The sequence below is a fragment of the Rhinolophus sinicus genome, chromosome 5, assembly GCF_057876585.1.
Source record: "Rhinolophus sinicus isolate RSI-liver-muscle chromosome 5, RSI-T2T, whole genome shotgun sequence".
Lineage (NCBI taxonomy): Eukaryota > Metazoa > Chordata > Mammalia > Chiroptera > Rhinolophidae > Rhinolophus > Rhinolophus sinicus.
Window position 1 is genome coordinate 83,060,922 of NC_142505.1, and position 19,982 is coordinate 83,080,903.

The following is a 19,982-nucleotide window of genomic DNA, read 5'->3' on the forward strand; positions in this document are numbered from 1 at the left end:
TCGATTCCCATATGGGCCAGTGGGCTCTCAACCACAAGATTGCCAGTTCAACTCCTCGAGTCCCACTAGGGACGGTGGGTTCAACTAAGATTGAACACGACACCTTGAGCTGAGCGCTGAGCTGCCGCTGAGCTCCCGGATGGCTCAGTTGGTTGGAGCGCATCCTCTCAACCACAAGGTTGCCGTTTCGATTCCTCGACTCCCGCAAGGGATGGTGGGCTCCGCCCCCTGCAACTAAGATTGAACACGGCACCTTGAGCTGAGCTGTCACTTAGCTCCCAGATGGCTCAGTTGGTTGGAGTGCGCCGTCTCAACCACAAGGTTGCCGGTTTCGACTCCTGCAAGGGATGGTGGGCTGTGCCCCCTGCAACTAACAACGGCAAATGGACCTGGAGCTGAGCTGCGCCCTCCACAACTAAGATTGATAAAATTGAAAAGACAACAACTTGACTTGGAAAAAGACCTGGAAGTACACACTGTTCCCCAATAAAGTCCTGTTCCCCTTTCCCAATAAAAATCTTAAAAAAAAAAAAAAAAAAAAAAAAAAAAAAAAAAACACAGGCAAAACTATAGTGCTCAGGTATATAAACTTCAGTGATAAAACTTAAAAAAACACACCCCCCAAAACAAAGACGTGATTGCCATACCAGTCAGGGTAGTGGTTTCTCTTAGAGGGGAAAAGGCATATAGGGGTTTCTAGGGGCCTCCTTCACCTTATAACTCACTAAGTTGTACATCTGTCTTATTAGCTTTTTGTATTATTATATTTAACAATAAAAAGTTTAAACATACCTACAACCAAGATTACTCTACTCAGCAAAGCTATCATTTAGACTCTAAGGACAGATAAAGAGCTTCCCAGAAAAGAAAAAGCTAAAGGAGTTCATCACCACCAAACCAGTATTAGAAGGATTCTTAGAGGAACTTCTTTAAGATGGGGGAAAAAAAGTAAAATATATGAATAATAAAATGGCAATAACTACATAACTATCAACAATTACTTTAAATGTAAATGGATTAAATGCTCCAATCTAAAGACATAGGGTGGCTGAATGGATAAGAAAACAAGACCCATATATATGCTGTCTATAAGAGACTCACTTCAGATTGAAAGACACACAGACTGAAAGTTAAGGGATAAAAAAAGACATTTCATGAAAATGGAAACGAAAGAAGAAGAAAAAAAAAACTGGGGTAGCAATACTTATACCAGACAAAATAGACTTTATAACAAAGGTTGTAACAACAGATAAAGAAGGACCTAGTAATCCTATTTCAGGGTAATTATCCGAAAAAACCCAAAGTGCTACTTTGAGGGGACCTGTGCATCCGTATATTCCTTAGAGCGTTATTTACAATGGCCAAGATGTGAAAGGCAACCTGGTATCCCTGAATGGATGAATGGATAAAGAAGAGATGGTACATATATACAATGGAACATTACTCAGCCATAAAAAAGAATGAAATCTTGCCATCTGCAACAACATGGATGGACCTAGAGGGTATTGTGCTGAGTGTACTAAGTCAGACAGAGAAAGACAAATATTATTATGATTTCACTTATAAATGGAATCAAAAGAACAAAATAAACAAATGAAACAGAAATAGAATGATAGATACAGAGAACATTTTGATGCTTGCCAGATGGGAGGGAGGTTGAGGGTGGATGAAAAAGTGGAATTAAGAAGTACAAATTGGTGTCACACAGTAGTCATGGGGATGTAGGGTACAGCATAAGGAATATAGTCAATAATATTGTTTAATAACTATGTATGGTGTCAGATGGGTACTAGATTTATCAGGCTGATAGACAGGAGGAGTGTTGGGGAGTAGGGTAAAAAAAGTGAAGGGATTAAGAAGTACAAATTGGTAGTTACAAAATAGTCATGGGGATGTAAGTAAAGCACAGGGAATATAATCAATGATATGGCAATAACTATGTATAGTGCTAGGTGGGTACTAGACTAGTCAGGGGATCATTCCTTAAGTTACATAAATGTCTAACCACTATGCTATGCACCTGAAATTAATATAAAATAATACTGAATGTCAACTGTAATTTAAAAATTAAAAAAGAGGGGAAAAAGGTAAAGAGAACTAAGGTTCAAATTTCCAGGGATACAACAAATAAATCATGGGGATGTAATGTACAGCAGAGGGAATATAGTCAATAATATTGTGATAGTGTGGTACAGCGTCAGATGGTTACTGGATCACTTCTTTAGGTATATAAATGTTGAACAACTACAGTGTATAGCTGAAACTAATAATATTGTATGTTAGCTATACTTTAATAAACATCTTTAAAAATTAAAAAAGTTATTGAATATAATCAGCTCATTAAATAGTCATATAGTTTTAGAAAGTTTAAATATTAAAAGAAGACCTAAAATTAGGTAATAACTCGGAGTAGAAAGAGAGGGGTAGTAATATAAATATCAACATCCTAACATTATTCCTAGCAGGAAGGCAATAGGTCAAATCTTTAATTTATAAATCAAGAAAAAGAGGCAAAAGCATATTATTTACAGTATTACTACACAGTAGAGAATGACTGTCACTGAGACTGATAAATACTTTTAAAGAAAAAGAAGGGTTTATTATTCTAGGTAAGAGAGGAAGGCATGGCCTAAGATTATACCGTACTAGGGCTGGATAGAGAGAGAATAGATGGATTTAAGAATTATCTAATAAAAAGAATCAAACAGGCTTGGTGTAAACAAATATTGAATGCTAATTAGATTTGTGTTTCAAAGGGGTATGAGTTGGCAATTGATAGTGTGGGAGTGAGCAAACAAGCAAATATGGTAAGGATGACAGGAGCCAGGTGAAAGGAAACTACGTGCTAGAGTCAGGATAGCGGTTACTCTGGGTCAGGGTGGGAGGAATGAGTGATTGGTTGTAAGTGGAAGTGAGTACAGGAGTTTCCAGTTCTTAGCAATGTTCTGTTTCTTGCCTTGGTGTTGATTACACAGATGTAAATTTCATTTTTAGTTTTGTGCAAATTCATTGACTCATACACATGATTTGTACACTCATTCTGAAATAAAGAAAAAATACACATACACACACATTTCTGATTACAATATAAATGCTATACACACAGTATAGGCAATAACTACAAGGGAACATGGACAAATCAAAATAGTTTGACTTTGTGTTCGCTTCGGCAGCACATATAGTAGAATAGTTTGATTTGTTAATGTAGTGAGATAATGTAAATTATGTGTACATTTTTAAGCTGTCACCTACCAGGGAACTGTGAGAAAGGGAAGACAGGCATGGGTCTGGATACCACCTATAACATATGCATGTCCTTAGGCAGCTGGCTCTGGTTCAGCTCTGACCCTGGGTGGGGGAGGGAGGGACCCCACTGACAACCAGCAGCAGTAGATTAAACAGTCAAATGGAGAACCCATAGGACACTCCCATTAGCAGCTGTCCCAGACCTGTTATAGGAATTGTGCATTAGTTCAGCACATAATTATTATAGTACTCGACATATAACCTTATCAATGCTTGGGTTCCAGCCCCCATTTTTGCCAGAGCAAGGATGCAGAAGTGGGTACAGAAGAAAGCACCTTAGCACAGAGGGAAGGAGGAGAAAGTTATTTGCAAATGACTGTGACTCTCTCCTGACAACAGAAGCAAAAAGACCCTTATCAGTTAGCTGACTCTTCGGTAGGCAAGTATGTCAGTGCCAGGCTCTATGTTCCTCGCTGCTGCCACCCTGACCTCTTAGCAGATTCTAAGCACTTTTGCTAATGGAACGACAGGTTACAAACTGACACACAGCCAACCTAGTCTCCAAGGACCAGGCTTTGTGAGTACCCTGTCAGCCTTGCCAAGAAGTCAGACCCTGTGCCTTCCCTTCTGTAACCTGTGCCTGCCCCAGGAGCACGGGAACAGACTGCCTGCGGTGGGTGCTGAAAGTCAGTCACTGACCCACTTCGGAAGGGGGAGAATGAGTATCAAGTCAGAGCTTTCATCTCATCATCTGCATCTCAGTCCGTCTCAGGGGTAATCTCCAAAAACGTCATGGAGAAGAGTGGGGATGTTACAGTGTTGAAAGAATTTTCAGCACGTTCACACGAAAGAATTTTCAAACGTTTCCACCCCCAACATTATACTATTTCTTTCTGTAAAATAGCCTATGAAGTGCTGCTAACTCATTAGGTCTGATCAGCGAGAAAAGCTGCCTGCCAATGAAGCAAAAATACAGTGGTTTGGAGATAAAGCTGAAGATCTGGACTCACTCTAGGGATGCCGCTGTCACACGGGTAAACCTGGGATCCCAAAGCTTAAAAGCTCTCCTTCAATTCCTAGGAAAGAGCACGATCCACTTCTACCATGTTCTCTGTTGAACGCAGTCTGCAAACTTTTCTAAAGACTTTGGGTAACAGGCTTTCATGTTAGGAAAAACAAGCCACTCTTCTAATAAGAGACTCCAGCCCGTTCTCCTGTCACTTCCGCTCCCATCACCTCTGGGGAAATACTCAAGATGGGAGGCTCTGCTCTGTGAAGAAGAGAAGTCTGGTTCTATATCTTCTCAGTCCTAACCTGAGAGACCCTTCCTTATTTCCTTAAGAAATTTAGTCTATAAATAAATTGCAAGATAAAAAAATAAGAGACAGCACAAGCTGGAGAAGGGAACACAGAGACACCAACCAACTGCAATGTATAGGATTTATCTGGTTCTGATTCAGATAAACAAACCACGTAAAAAAAAAAACACAAAAAAAAACTACTATGATATAATTTGAGAAACAAACACTGGATATCTAATGAAATTAAAGAAATTTTTAGATGTGACAATGGTAATTCTCTTTTTTTTTAAAAAAGTCCTTACTTTTGGATATGCATTCTGAACTACATAAGGATTAACAGACATGACTATGACATACTTTAAAATGACTGGGGTGGCGAGGGGGCTGATGCAGGTAGATGAAACTAGACTGGCTATGAGTTAAGTTTTTAAACTGGTTGATGGGAGACAGATATTCATACTATTCTCTATACTATTCTGTGTGTGTGTGTATATATCTATTGCACATATGTGCGTGTGTGTGTTTTACATTTTCAAAAATAAAAACATTTTTTAAAGTTAGATTGTTTCCTCGGAGTCATTAGCCATCTAACTCTTCTCAGACAACAGAGTGAAAAGGCCTTTTCTTCTTTGCTGAGCCTATAATTGAGAATCCCACCCTAAGCATCTCTAGTAAAAACCACCTAAACCCAGGCTTAGACTCTCTATGAGGCAGAGGGGATGCGCTGCCTACTGTCTCAGAACCCAGTACTCTGTCCCTGTGCGTAGATATCCAGTAGCGAGTCGCCACTTTGTTCTTTGCTCAGCTGGCAGGGACTGGCTGCATCGATTGCTCAGAATGCAGGCAGCCTGCAGCAAGGTAAGTCCCTGGTGAATCAGTGCTGAGTACAGGAGTCTGTGGCCCAGCCTCAGCCCGTCTCCCTCCCTCTCCCACTCAGGCCCCTCCTTTTATGCACTCTTTTTTTCCTGCGTCATAAACACAAAATGGAGTTAGCTGGGAGCAAAAACAATCTGTCTAAAATGGCTGCATGCAGCAGGGAGTGCCAGGCAATAAAGCAAAGGGAAAGGGCACCCCCTGCTGTCCAACAGAGAGACCCTCGTTTTCTTTCTTCACTATTTTTGAACAGGTCAAAAGAATCAATTCTACAGAGTCCAAGCTAATTTTGTCATGAATCTTGATACCAATATGTTGAATTCTAAAATCAGAGAACAGAAATTGAAGCACAAGAAGGAAAAATAATTTTCAGTCTCTAAGGACAGAAAAGAGTCAAAGCACAATTCAGAGGCCTGAGTCCCAGTTATTGTTTGGGTATGATTAGTAACAGTTTCTAAGGGTCCACAAAATGGAAAGGAGGTCCTTCTTAGCACAGTATACCCCAACTGCAGTAATGAGCTAACAGCCTGGCGTCCCACAGCTATAGCCATCACTTCCCCAGGAATTCCTGTAGCAGGCTTCTCTCAATGAAGACCACAAACAGGAAATGGAGGCGTAGGGGAGTTGCCTGACATCCTGGAAACTAAGTTCTTAAAGAATTGCAGGTGGGAGTGAGTAAGGAGGGTAGGACAAAGGACCTTGGTATCTAAGGTCAGTTACATCTACAAGGCTGAAAGATTCAGGCTGAGTTACAAAGCAACTCCACCTAACCTTAATTCTCACTTACTCAGGGTCACATACCACTTGCTCTGCCCAAGATGAAGCCTGCGGCATCTGTCCCTATTCTGCAGGCAACACCCTGCATAATCTTATGTTACATCTCCCTTGAGTAAGCCAAGTGCCTTATGACTAAAAGAGAACTCATGAAAAAGGCGGAAAAAGAAACACGTTGAAAATTCTATGGGTCCAAGTCACCAGTGGTTTCCGCTACTTAAATGAAGCAGCAAAAGGTCCAGAAAGTGAGATAATTGCATACAACACATATGAGCACAGAATTAAAATAGGAAGTTATTTTTTAAAAGTAGACTCTGGTACCACTATAGTTCTCGCTAAAGAAACAGGGTCTTTGTGGAAGAGTCCTAGATTTTCCCAGCATATTTGAATGATTAGAACACTATGATCCCCAGGAAATAACCACAAACTTTCTGTGAGGGTAACAGCTGTGGAATCACGAAGTCCATGCGGCATCCAATAAGCGATAGTGATGAAGCCCTACACGAGCTCTCTGACTCTGGCAAGAGAGTCCTGTCATGAGCTACTATAGGAAGGTGTCCACGTGGAGAATTTCTACTCTATATTCCTCATAGCTGTAATACACATGAGAGAAAAATTCAGCACCTCAAAGCCATTCGTAGGTATGTATCACAAGAGGGATACATATCATGCCAAACGAACAGCTGTTATTCCTGCCCAAAGGTAACCAGAGTCCCACCACTGGCCTCTTGGCCAAAACAAATACCCATCTGCTACATCCCACAGAATTAGACCATCATGATGTGCAAACTGTGAGAAGGGATGGAGCAAACTGGCAGAAATGGATACACCTGAAGGACAACAACAAAGCCAGCTAGAACTCCAAAGTGAGAAGGACAAAGTGCTGAGAGTTAGGAAGAAGGGGGCAAATGGCAGGCTGGCTGCCAGGGTGGCAGGAAAGTAGTATTAGCAACCTGGGCACTTCACACAGCACGGGTCATGACAAGATCATCACTGAGCTGCTCACAGTCACTTTCCCAGCACACCCAGGAAGCTGACTCAATAAGGGAGTGCTAAGGAAGAGATGAGCTTCAGAGACCAGGGTGGGTAGGGACGAGAAGGACAGGTACTGCACCGAGCAAGTCAGCAAATGAGTAGGACAGGTTTATTCAAAGGAACCGTAAGGCAAGCAGGCAGGACAAAAGGCATCATAAAAAGGTACTAGGGGGGCCGGCCCAGTGGCTTAGGCGGTTAGAGCTCCATGCTCCTAACTCCGAAAGCTGCCGGTTCGATTCCCACATGGGCCAGTGGGCTCTCAAACACAAGGTTGCCAGTTCAATTCCTCGAGTTCCGCAACGGATGGTGGGCTCCACCCCCCTGCAACTAAGATTGAACACGGCACCTTGAGCTGAGCTGCCTCCTGGATGGCTCAGTTGGTTGGAGCACGGGCTCTCAACCACAAGGTTGCCAGTTTGATTCCTTGAGTCCTGCAAGGGATGGTGGGCTCTGCCCCCTGCAACTAAAATTGAACATGGCACCTTGAGCTGAGCTGCCGCTCACTCATGGATAGCTCAGTTGGTTGGAGTGCGTCCTCTCAACCACAAGGTTGCCAGTTCAACTCCCATAAGGGATGGTGGGCTGTGCCCCCTGCAACTAGCAATAGCAACTGGACCTGGAGCTGAGCTGCGCCCTCCACAACTAAGACTGAAAGGACAACAACTTGACTTGGAAAAAAAGTCCTGGAAGTACACACTGTTCCCCAATAAAGTCCTGTTAAAAAAAAAAAAAAAAAGGTACTAGGAATAAAGCCTTTTCCTTTCTGAAAAATGGATCAGGATCTAAATAAAGTCCACGCACTGCAACTGGCTGACATATTTTCACATTCTCTCTTAATCTATATGTATTCCCCTTGATCTCATTTTTTTACCTTGAGATCTATTTTTTGAAGAAATCAGGACACTGGTTACTGGTGAAAAGGAAAGCGTACTGGAACCAAGCCATGACAGTCCTTAGAAGCAGGCACCTCAGGTTTCTATGCCTGCCCTCTTGCCACCCCCTTTCACTAAGTGCTGGATTCTGAGCCCAACAGATCTGGGGTCCAATTCTGACTTGCTATTTACTTGTTATGAGACCTTAGTAAGCAAAGGACATATTAATTCTGTACTTCATATTTCTCAGTTGTAAAAGAAGATAATACCTATTAGACAGCATTGTTTTAATAATTAGAAATAATAGGTGATAACCCCCTATCACAGTCTCTGCCATAAAATAGGTATTCTTAAATAAGACAGAATGAGACTGCAAAATTCCTCCATCTTTCTCTAGGTAATTGAAGCAGTTTTAATCTGTTCTGTCTCACCCACACACACCTAAATACTGAATAAACTGCAGATTTCTAAGCCATTCTCTGTAACAAAGGGTCCTAGAAATACCCTCCATTTCATTCAGGGTATTGGGGGTTGGGGGGAAGTAACATGTAAAAGCGTAACAAAGAGAACAGATGGAATAGAACACCCAGCCCCCAGCTTGAGTCTGCAGATGCAGCTGCTGGTTTTCGTCATCCTGTTTTTTTCCCTTCTTTGTTCCTAAGGTAGAAGCCAGGAAAGGGTGGCAAAAGAGGGGGGAGAAGGGGTGGGGATCGGGGCAGGGCCATCGTCACTGTTACAGAAAGTCACCTGATGTTCTCCTCCAATCCCTAGTCTCTGACCTCACAATCTGGAACCTGAGCCAAAATAGCTCAACTGCGCTCACCCCGTGGCTGAAAAGAAAAATGCAAGCACACTAGGAACATAAGCAGACTAGGAAAAGGGGGACATTTTTGGGGGGAAGGACTTTAGCAGTTTTTCTTGCCAAGAGGAAATTTTACACACACACACACACACACACACACACACACACACACACTTCTAATCGAATAGATACAAAAGAAAAAAGTCACTGACTCTAAGAACAGAGTTGGGATTACTGTAGATCTGAAGGGAAGAATGATGGCAGACATGGGGTTACCAAATGCCCTTCTGTTCTACGACAGGGGTTCCCTGACCCAAGGGAGGTGAGAGAAGAACAAATAGCTTTTTCAGCTGGGATCTGATTTTTCAACAGGCTAGGATCATTACAGAGAGTGAAGTGAAAGATGCTGTCACCTGCTTTGTAGAACTGAATATTAGCATCTGCTCTGCAGACATTAATTTGTCAGGTCCAAGTACTTTTAGAAATCCCCTTTTCAAGCATCCTGGACCCTGGCAAATTTCTTTCTTAACCCTTTGGTCCTTCTCATCATAAAAATAAGATGACCACATTATAGAAAAATTGAAGGAAAAAAAATCTAGCACCCTAACAAAATCTGTTAGTTTTCTGGTAATATAACCTTCCAATCTTTTACTTCTGCATTTTTTTTTCTGTAAAACACAATTGCAGTAAGGTTATACATAATTGTTTCCTGCTTTTCCCGCCTATCATTGTATCATGAGCATTCTTCTATGTTGCTCCAAAGGCGATAGGACAGTTACCAGGTACTAAGTTCTAGAGCAATTACCTCCAGAACAAAAACTGAGAAGGAAGCAAAAGAAAAATGAGGGGGGTCACCCTTTTCCTTTGAAGACCATACCGCTTTATGGAGTATTCTCTGTGCTAGTAACACAAAACTCTGCTCCTGCTCCAGAGTAGAATGCTCCAGTGAACTATAGCTAGAGATCTGGAAGTCCTCTTAGCAGAACTTTTCAAGTGTCTCTTCCCCATACCACAATGGCTGAAAGGCTCTAATTTTTATAGAGTTGCTGTGGTTAACGGACTATTCAGTCATGACATAAGAGAGTACAGTATGCAGGGACAACAGAACAAAAGGACACATGTGCTTGCTAAGATGCAGTCAGATCAAATGGGTTATTGCAGCTACTGTTTCAGAAAAGGAGATTACTTCATTACTACATTTTTGTTTTATCCCAGTGTTCACTATAAAAGTAATGCATGCTTATTGAAAATTTAGCATTTTTTTTAAAATGAGGAAGATTTCTATGTACTGATATGATAAATCTTTAGGATACAGGAGGTGTAGAACAGTATAAGATAGCACGTTACCTTTTGGTAAAGGGAGGGAGGGACTCTGTATTGGTATTTGCTTATAATTGCATTTAAAAAAAACACTGATAAGCAAGAAACTAATAAAAATGTTTACCTCTAGAGGGGAGAGGAGGAGAAAGGATGAGATGGATGAATACAAGGGTGGGAAACAGACTTTTTATACTATCTTGACTCCTGAACTTCCTATTTACCTTTGCAGAAAAACAGATAATAGAGAAGCAGAAAGAAAAACTCCAGAGGAAACATTGTGATAGAGACACCCTTAATACTCCTTGAAAACTAGTGTACTACTTCATGTTTGAAGGGAAATTTGTCCCCCATCAGCAGAAAAGTTCCGATCCAACAACACCAAAGAGTGTAAGTGCTCCTCAGAACAGTGCTTTTTCCTTGAGGCAGCAGTTTGGGCTCTAGCAGGTCGCCGAGGAGCACTGGGTCACTTTTCTGCTTATCCCAAAGCCGAGCTCTGCTCTGAAATTTCCTGGAGATCCCCTTCCTCCTCCTAATCCCATCTCTGATCCCTACCAACTCTAGGTCGCCATGCTGAGAGAATAACCAACTTGAACAAGAGTTATGTCTGCACAGCTGCAACACTCTTTATCATGTTCTGGACCTCCTCCAGTTTCTCCACCTTCGTGGTACAAGCCTGAGAGACCCCTCATCATCTGTCCTCTGTCCATTCTCTCCAGCCTAGTCAGCCTCTAAGTGGTTCCCAGCGACCTGACTCCAGACAACTTCTTCACCACATCCTTCTAAGATGCCTATGAAGACCTTGCTGGGAAGATGGCAAAAAAAAGAATTTTGCAGAAACAAGTGCCTCTGAAGTTGAGCTTCCAAAATGTTAGCAGTCAATAAATAATGTTAAATTATTTCCTGAGTGATCCTATATGACCTCCATAAAAACAAAGATAATACTTATATACAATACCTACTCTGCTTCTATAGCCCTTGTGACTTGGACTCTCTGGTCCTTTAACAAGCTCCTCACGTAATCCTTCTCCACACTGAAGATTGGGAGTTACTGGTAGAAACGGACACTTAAGTATAGGGACCAACTGCACCAAGATGACAGAAATTCAGGCAATAATGATCCCCTACGAGATGGTTTAAGTCTCAAGCAATGCCATTTAAAAGGACATTTTTGTCAGAAATCAAATCTGGAATCCGCAGGTAATGGTGGATGGTATGTTGGGTTTAAAAGATACTGTTTCAGTCTATGTATGTCTAGAATAGTAATACAGGCACACTCAAGTTTGAATAGCTAGAAAGAGGTTCTAAAACTGAGATTATCTTAGGATAATCAGAAATCAACACATGACATAGAACTGTTGACTGTAAATTTCTTTCCGTACCAGCAGATTCTACCCAAAGCAGGCCAGGGGAATTCCCTGAAGGAAATAAACTCAGTCTAGTATCTCTGGGAAAGTATCAGTAGATAATCAGCCGGTAGTTCTAGTATGAGCTTGAAGTAGCTATTCCACAGGAAGTGAGACAGAGATGGGATTATGAATGTGTCTATAATGGGGTTACAAATATATTTATAATGAACTACCAAGCTGGTAAAACACAATCCTCTATTTAAACACTCTGAAAGGAAGGCTATGCTTTCATGAAGCTATCAGACTAAAACAAAAATGAAAACATTCTCCAGCCTCTGGACCCCTATTGCTCCTATTATAAAGAAGCAAAATGGTTTGTTTTGCTGAAGACTGGCCTTATTAATGGACATTAACTCTTATCAGGTGTTAACGTCTGTTTCAGAAACATGGCAGTATATTTCCATGTCAGAAGTTTTGTTTAATTCTATGACACTTCGAAATTGATTTGTTTAAATAAATTCAGCAAATGGGAAAAAAAAATTCTAGCTATGACAGAACAAGATCCTTTAATAAAAGAGCAAGTCCTCCAAATGAATTTCCTGACCGCTAGAGGGCAGCATACCAAGCAGTTTGTCTGTGAGAACAACAGAGGTTGCCTCTCTCTAACGTGACTGCATCACGAACTGCATCACTCACAGACGTAACAATGACACATCTAAAATAGGAGAGATCCATGTGCCATCTGGTGGCGAAAAGGAGAAAGAGCACACTGCAAATATATCAAATTTCTCCAGTTTAGAGGGAATTAAAGTTTAATTATCTTTATCTGATGACACCCTTCCTTAAATCTCCACCAGTACATGGAAAAACAAGAATGAAACTCAAGCCCGAACCAACAAAACAGCACAATAACTTTTTAGACAGCTATCAAAACAAAAGAATTTGAGATGACAGATAGATAACACCCAAGACAACTTATGCAAGAAAAAAGAAGAAAAAATCTGTAATAACAGAACCAGAAGTTTAAAACTGAAAGGTATCTTTAGGTTCATCTATCTCATTTTACGGATGAGGAAAGAATCAAGGCATGAAGGAAAATCTCTGGTGCAATCTCATTAGTGGTCAGATTAAAACAAAGTACCACTTTTCCCCTATCAGACATTATGATAAATAATTTATTTTTGGTGGAAATATAAACTGGTACAATCCTATACCTCACAAGTTAAGCCTCAAAATTTTATTTTTAAAATTTTGCAGAAATACAAGTATGAAACGATGTTTTTTGCAGCACTGCTTACAATATAAAAAAACCGGCAACAAATTTTCAGTAAGGGATCAGTTGTATAAAACTGTATTATTTCTTAGAATACAACTACCCATTTAGTGATATCAAGAGATGCTGAAACATGTTAAGCAAAATGCAGAACAGTATACATACCATATGGGATCACACAGATTACATGAAAAATATGTGTATACCTTGGTATTTCTGTAATTTTATCTTTTAATTCCACTGCACTTAATTTTCCAGTAAGGTTCTATTTGAAAATTTCCCACATTTTCTCACTTGAATTAAAAGAGAAAAGGACCTTTATTAGAATAACATGTGCCTATTAAAGGTATGATTAACCACAGTCACTCTGGGGGGAAAGAGGAAGATTTTTTTATTTTATATTTTCAGTGTATTCTATACATTTGGTGAGATGAGGATATCGCTTTAATCTGGGAACTGGCTTTAGACAAGACCAGGGAAACAAAGAGGAAGACACAGAGTGTGGGTAAAAGTAATGGTGGAAATCTACGGAAGTTCCTCTTCTGATTGTTTCAATTTTCTCAGTGAAGCAAAAAGAAAACATCTTCAACTGAGAATGAAGATGAGGGAGGTGTTGGGCTTTGGAGGAAACAAAAGGTATGAAATAATCACTTAGGAGAGTAATAAATGGAATGGACTAGAATTTAACATCTGATTGCCTGGCAGCATCAAAGGCCCAGTACCACTGCAAACTGCGCAGAGGAGAGCCAGGAGAAGGAATGCCAGTGAGGTAGGAGAAAGAGGAAGAGCACGTGCTGTCCTGAAAGCCAAGTGAAGAAAGGGAACCAGGAGGGCCAGTTGTATGCTTTTCTCTAACCATGTTCACTGGCACAGCTGCAGGTGCAGGATGGATAGAGAGATGGAAATAACCCAGATCGTGGTCTGGCCAATCAAGTATGCTGAATTGAGAGAGAGACGTAATAGAAGGAAACAAAACAAAACAAAACAAGGGAGGGATTATTATAATGATTAACCATGGAATTTCAGCTGAGAAGGAGAATGAAGTCATCATGGGGGTGAAGGACAGTGAGAGGTGATGGGATAAATGACGGAAGTCTCAGCGGGGCTGGAGGATTGCTGGGGGCAGGGTACCAAAGGGCGAGGCGATAAGAATGTAGGTGGTATGAAGCTGAGATGTGGAAGGGCTGCAGTTACTGGTTCCGGACCATAGAACAGAAGAGGTGAGGTAGGGGAGAGGACAAGATCCCTGGAAAAGGATATTTCAAGGACTGTGAAGTCAGAAAATTGATAGGATCATGATCCTTTTGCATAAAAATTGCTGAGAATTAAGAGAGAAGCAGTACTGGAGTACTGCAGAGAACGGCCAGGAACTAAACTGGTTGAGAGATAAGAAGAAGTTAACTTGGGGTGTTAGTAGATGATAGCACAAAAAGGGGAAGTGGATGATAGAATTTGATGTCATGAGATCCCAAATTGAGTTTTTAGGAGAGAGGTGGAATGATCTGAAAGCGGCAATGAAGAACCATGAGGACATCCACACCATCTCCAGGTCCACTGGGGTGAAGTTTATGGGAGGAAAATAAACCACCACCACATGAGAAGGAAAGAGGGAAAGTAGTGTTGAGGGAAAGCCAGGTTTCTGTTAGAGCAACAAGGTGAAGTTGATGACAGATTTTGCTAGTGATGGATCATGAATCCCAGAGGGCACAGTGGACAGGTTTCAAGAGTTCAGGTCAGATGGCAGGAGACAGAATAGGAGATACACAGAACCTTACGGGGATTTGAGTATTGGAGATGAGGATGACCTGGGAGCCTGGGCCTCCTGTGTAAGTGACATAAAACAAGATAAATGGCATATTAGATCCCGTGGATTCAAGGCAAATAATGATGGCAAGGTTGGGAACATAAAGGTGTATGTGAAGGGGTAGTTTAGGTTCTTTTTTATACACCACTGACGATGGAGCGATCACATCCCAGAGGTGTGGTACTTATTCCATGTGCAGGACGCCTCGTAACCCCACGTGACAGGGACAGATTTACGTTTTTACACCACAAGGAGTACTACCTGCTATTACGGAACCTCACAACTTCTTTGTGCTAACAATCTGACCCTATTCAAAACCCAAGAGAAGTTAGTAAATAAAAGACAATTTCAACAAATGTTCACTTGCATAGCACCTCTGGTCCTAATTCCACACACTTGAGAGGAGAAAGAAACTGATGAAACAGCATCTTTCTGTCTAAAGACTCCCTGAGTAAGGTGGAGCATGTTGAACTCTTTAAAAATCTTGTTTCTAGAGTTCCAAGTTGCATAACCTGTAAAGATTCACTAGGACATTTCCGGATAAAGATCCGACTGGGTGAGTGCCACCTAGTGGACAGAAGAGGATCACAGGGAAAAGGAAAAAGACCCTTGAATCCCCTTTGGGAAAGATGGGGATTGTTTTCCCCCCACAGGGTCCTGTTGAAGCCAGATCCACGAAAGTTCTGAGAGAGCAACAGACAGGTAAACCTACCCACTGCTGCCCACAGTTACAACTTGTGGGCCAACAGCACAAACCTTGGGATCTGGAACCGCACAGTCAACCTCTAACTGGAATATTGTTATTATTCATGAAATTCTCAGCTCTTGGTCAAAATCTTATTTTTCTGCCAGTGTTCTTTCTAAATTACTGCCATTCACCACTTGGAGAACCGTTGCGAGGCGCACAGTTCCCACAATGCACCTCATACTTTAACAGAGAGACGATCTAGTGCTACATATTGTCCACTGCACACCGACTAAGGGGGCTTAGCTGGTGGATCTTACAGGTCCAAAAAGTTTTTGGAAGGAAGAAATAAACCTAAAAAGGAAAAAACACCACTGTACTTAGAACAGCAATTATCACTTACCGCACTATTATTCAAAAGGTAATATTTTTAATGGGATCCTATCAACAAAACAGAGTAAGAGTTAAGGGAAAGCAAAAAGAAAACTAGTTATCTTGTACATACAGATAATGACCTGAGGCCACCAGTGATGAAAAGCTCCCTAGGAGAAGATAAAAAGAAATTAACACTGAACATGTTCCCAAGGAATTCAAGAAGCACAGGCAACAAAGAGACCATTATAAAAGACTTCTTAGCGATCACCACACGGAAAGTGAGAAAGTGAAAAAGTACTAGAAGTTTTATAGCACTGCCTATCAAATCTGAACTCAAAATAATCTCTGGGCAACCAATAAACTGATTAAGTAAATTCCTGACTTATAGGAAGTCAAGAGTTCAGAAACAAGAGAGTAATCCCTGAGAGAAAAATGTGTGAGAGAACCTGTAGTATAAATTTGAAGACCGTTCCTCTCTCTTAGCATTTCTCTTAGAAAAAGGCACACATCTTCTAGAACCTTAGAGAAGCAATGGCTGGAGACCTTTGACTATTGCAGGCACACGTGAAGAGTGAGGTGGATGTTTTCTTTACTGTCCCTTCTTGGTGGAGCCAGTAGGTATATGAGAGCTTTCAGACAGCAAAAAAATACAAGGGGATACAGCCATGTTTAACAAACAGCAGAGTTGTGTTTAGCAAGTGAGAGAGGAAATAAGGCAACATTATGAAAACCTAGTGTACAAATAACTTCCTCATCAAGACTGGCAACTAGAGGCTGAAATCATCTTAGCAGGACTTCTATGAGAACTAGATAAGCACGCCTTATTTCTCCAACCGGACTCGTTTTGCTACAGTTGAATATACTGTAATCAGAACGTGGCTCCTTTTCTTCAACTCTAAATATCCAGTATCTTACTTTTCTAGAGACTTACTTTCCCTAACCTAATGTTGTTCCTTTTTTATGCTCCTAAGAGTCACTGCCAATTCAAGGACCTTTGTGCCTGAATGAATGAAGTGGCTGCGGAAACCAGCATATCCCCTTCTTCCCGCTTGTCTGGATTTATGCTTTCAGAAGCTCTTCGGGCAAGGACATACACTTGTGGGAAGCAGAGCGCTAGAGCAAGCACTGTGGAGTCACATAGTCTAGAGTGTGAACCTTGGCTCTGGCACTTACTAACTAAATGGCCTTGAAAATGTTTTTAACCCATGCCTCAATTTTTTTCATTTGGAAGATGGAATATTTACAGAGTAGTAATGAGTATTATCATTTAATTATATCATCAATAGGGGAGCGTGCCCTTCTAGTTGCTAGGTGGGATGCTGCCCAAATCATGGATCACTAAATAAAGCCAATAAAAAAATTTATATCAATATTAAGACTATGAGTGAGAGACTTGGTAACTGAAACTGGTTACCAAATTGAAAAAAAAATTAAGGGGGAAAGTTCTGAAATGTCATATGAGACATACTGAAAGCACCAGAAGCAAAGCAAACCTTGCTTTCATACTGGTGAGATCTGGGTCCCCTGAGTCCTCACCTCTGAAATTTCTAGAGCTTGAAATTCCTTACCTGATAAAAACCTAAACTCTAAGAAGCCCAGATTCTTTTTTACTAAAGAGTTCTTCTGGGGGCATGTTGTGAGGAAGGAGGCCACTTGGGAACAGTCTATATTGAGTATGCCAGCCTGAGCACCCAGAGAGGGAGGATCGAAGGTGCATCAGGAAAGAAAGGACAAGTTAGGTACCCCAAACTCAGTATCCATGGCACTGGGTCCACATGCAACACTTCTAGCTGCTACTCGATTCCCATGCATACGCTATCAAAGTAACTATTTTGTCCAAGAAACACACCTCAAAACAAGCCCGTTCAAATACTGTTTGCATCACCATAGATTTACAGAGTAACTCAAAAGGAAAGAAAGCAAGAAAAAGCAGAAGAAAAAAATAAGCAAGACAACACTGAAGTCAGTAAAGCACCAAAAATCCCAAGAAGAAATAATTTTTTCAAGGGGGAACTTTTTGTTGCTTGGGGAAAAATGATTGAAAAATTATAGCTGAGGCATGGTTCACAAGATGCAGGAGGGCCTTGCTGCATCTGAGTGTCACAGGGAACTTAGAGTTGGGTAAACAGTTAAGTACTTACTACTACAGTTGACAGGAAAAAAAACCTTCCAGGAATTTCTTAATATAATCAATTTAGATTTAGTATGTCTGGAAAACTGTTCATGATTTAATAATTTCTGAGAACGCCTTCTGTAGCACTTCCTAACGAAAAGACTGGGAAATTAAGACAGTGTGCCAATTTAAAACCTGAAAGTTCTAACTAAAAGTAAAGATATTTAAGGAATAGAATAAAATAAAGACTAGTTAGATATTTCCTTCTTCAAAGTAACAGTAATCTACTAGTGATGATTACTACAGGAAAATCAATACTGCCACTAAAACTAAATTGACAGATTCATACTCTTTTCAGATTAAGATACAGAGACTTCTAAGAATAATTTAAGAAAAAAAATTTTTAAAAGCCAAAGCAAAGCTGTAAGGAAGTTAGAAACCTTCAATGAATAGAAAGTAGTTTCTAGGTCTGAAGTTGAGAGCTGAAGGAGCAAGTTTGATTACACTGTTGAAAATAAAAAAGATGAGATAAGGTCTTGCTTGGGTATTTTAAAATACTATATACCAACTCTCAGTGGGAATACAATGCCCAGCAAAACCACTAAACTGCATAAAACCCCACTACAATCAATAGTAATACAAATTTATAGGATAAAAGAAGGATGGGGACAGAAAAGGGGAAGAAAGGGACCCTGCCAGTGTACATCTGCAGTGGCCTTAAGAGCCCAGACACAAGAACAGAACTTACACAGGGATAGAGTCTGTGAATTTACAAATCAGTAAATCATTTGACTTTGATTTTCACTGTCAACTAGTCTTTGTTGATGTACTAGAGTAGTACAAATGATCCTTCCCACAACATTTTTTAACTAAGAGGGTGGAAGTAATTCCCTGAGTTGGACTTTAGTACAGAAGGGGACAGTTCTCTTAGAGGAAAAGGCCACTTAGCCCTGAACGCTAGGGAACAGGACAGGCCTGAGCACTCCTAGATACACACATGTAACTAAGGGCCACCAAAGGCACCTAGCAATCTGTTAGGCTCCTTATTAGAACCCAGTATAGCCTGGTCCCATCAGATCACTTAAGGAAAAAAAGAATGTCTTTAAAAATGCTCTTTTGCTGGGTAAGGGGTTGCGGGGGTGGGGGGAATGCTCCAAAATTGTGCTTAATTTTCATCACTAGGGTCATAATAAACCTCTAAACAAACAAAAAATGCTAGAAGATGGAAATATAAAATGATCACCAAGCATATTAAGGGAGAACAAAACCCACAAGAATTAGGAAGTGAAGAAAGAAGAGGGCAAAACAGATCAGCTCTTCTAAAATAAAGGGAAAGATACGAAGGCGAAGGAGAAAAGAATTTATATGGAAAAACGGACCAGAAGTCAAGACTCCTGGATCTGGTCATACAGCCTTGGGCAAGCTACCTAACTATTCAGTTCATATATTTTACAGAGTGGAGATAACACGCATCCTGCCTATTTCATGAGGCTTCTTTGCAGGTCCAATAGGGCAATGTTATGTTAAAGTACTTTGAAAATTGTAAAACCCACACAAATGTAAGATAATGGTATTATTACTTAAGTGGTCCCTCACCATCCAAAGAAAGGGTAAGTGTATGCTAGCTTCAACTTAAACTTAATTTTCTTCCCTGTCAGTTAACATCACAGCTACTGGTCCTTCTGTATTCTTAAAAAAAAAAAAAAAAAAAAAATCTAGCAAAAGAGAAATCAACTCCCTGATCTCTAATTTCAGTTTTCTAAAGAAAAATTACTTCACATGTTTCATTTTTCCCTCAAATATTCAAAAGACCCAACTAAAAGGCTCTTCTCTATTCTTACCTTTTGAGGCTGCAGGAGCAAAGGGCCAGGAAGGAGAAAGCATCCGATATTGGTAAGAAATGGAAAAAAGGAATCACATATGGTTAGTTGTTACTGTAGACAGTTGCTCAACCACCTGACCTATTCAAGACTCTGCCCAACCCTTAGCAATTATGTATGTAGATCTGAAGATAGCACCTTAAAGGCAATGCCAGAATCGGTTCAAGAGTATCATCAAAATGGGCTCAGACTGAACTCTGTCACCTTAATCTCCTATCTCCACCAGTTAAGACATAAAATACCTATAGGCAGAAAAATCAGGGGGGAAAAAACACCTACATGC

At 40.6% G+C, this 19,982-nt stretch overlaps 1 protein-coding gene across 1 annotated transcript in view; it reads right to left on the reverse strand.

Moving 5' to 3' along the window:
* The window catches only part of DIAPH1 (diaphanous related formin 1), an 87,007-nt gene that overhangs the window by 29,069 nt on the left and 37,956 nt on the right, over positions 1-19,982 (reverse strand). The window lies entirely within an intron of this gene.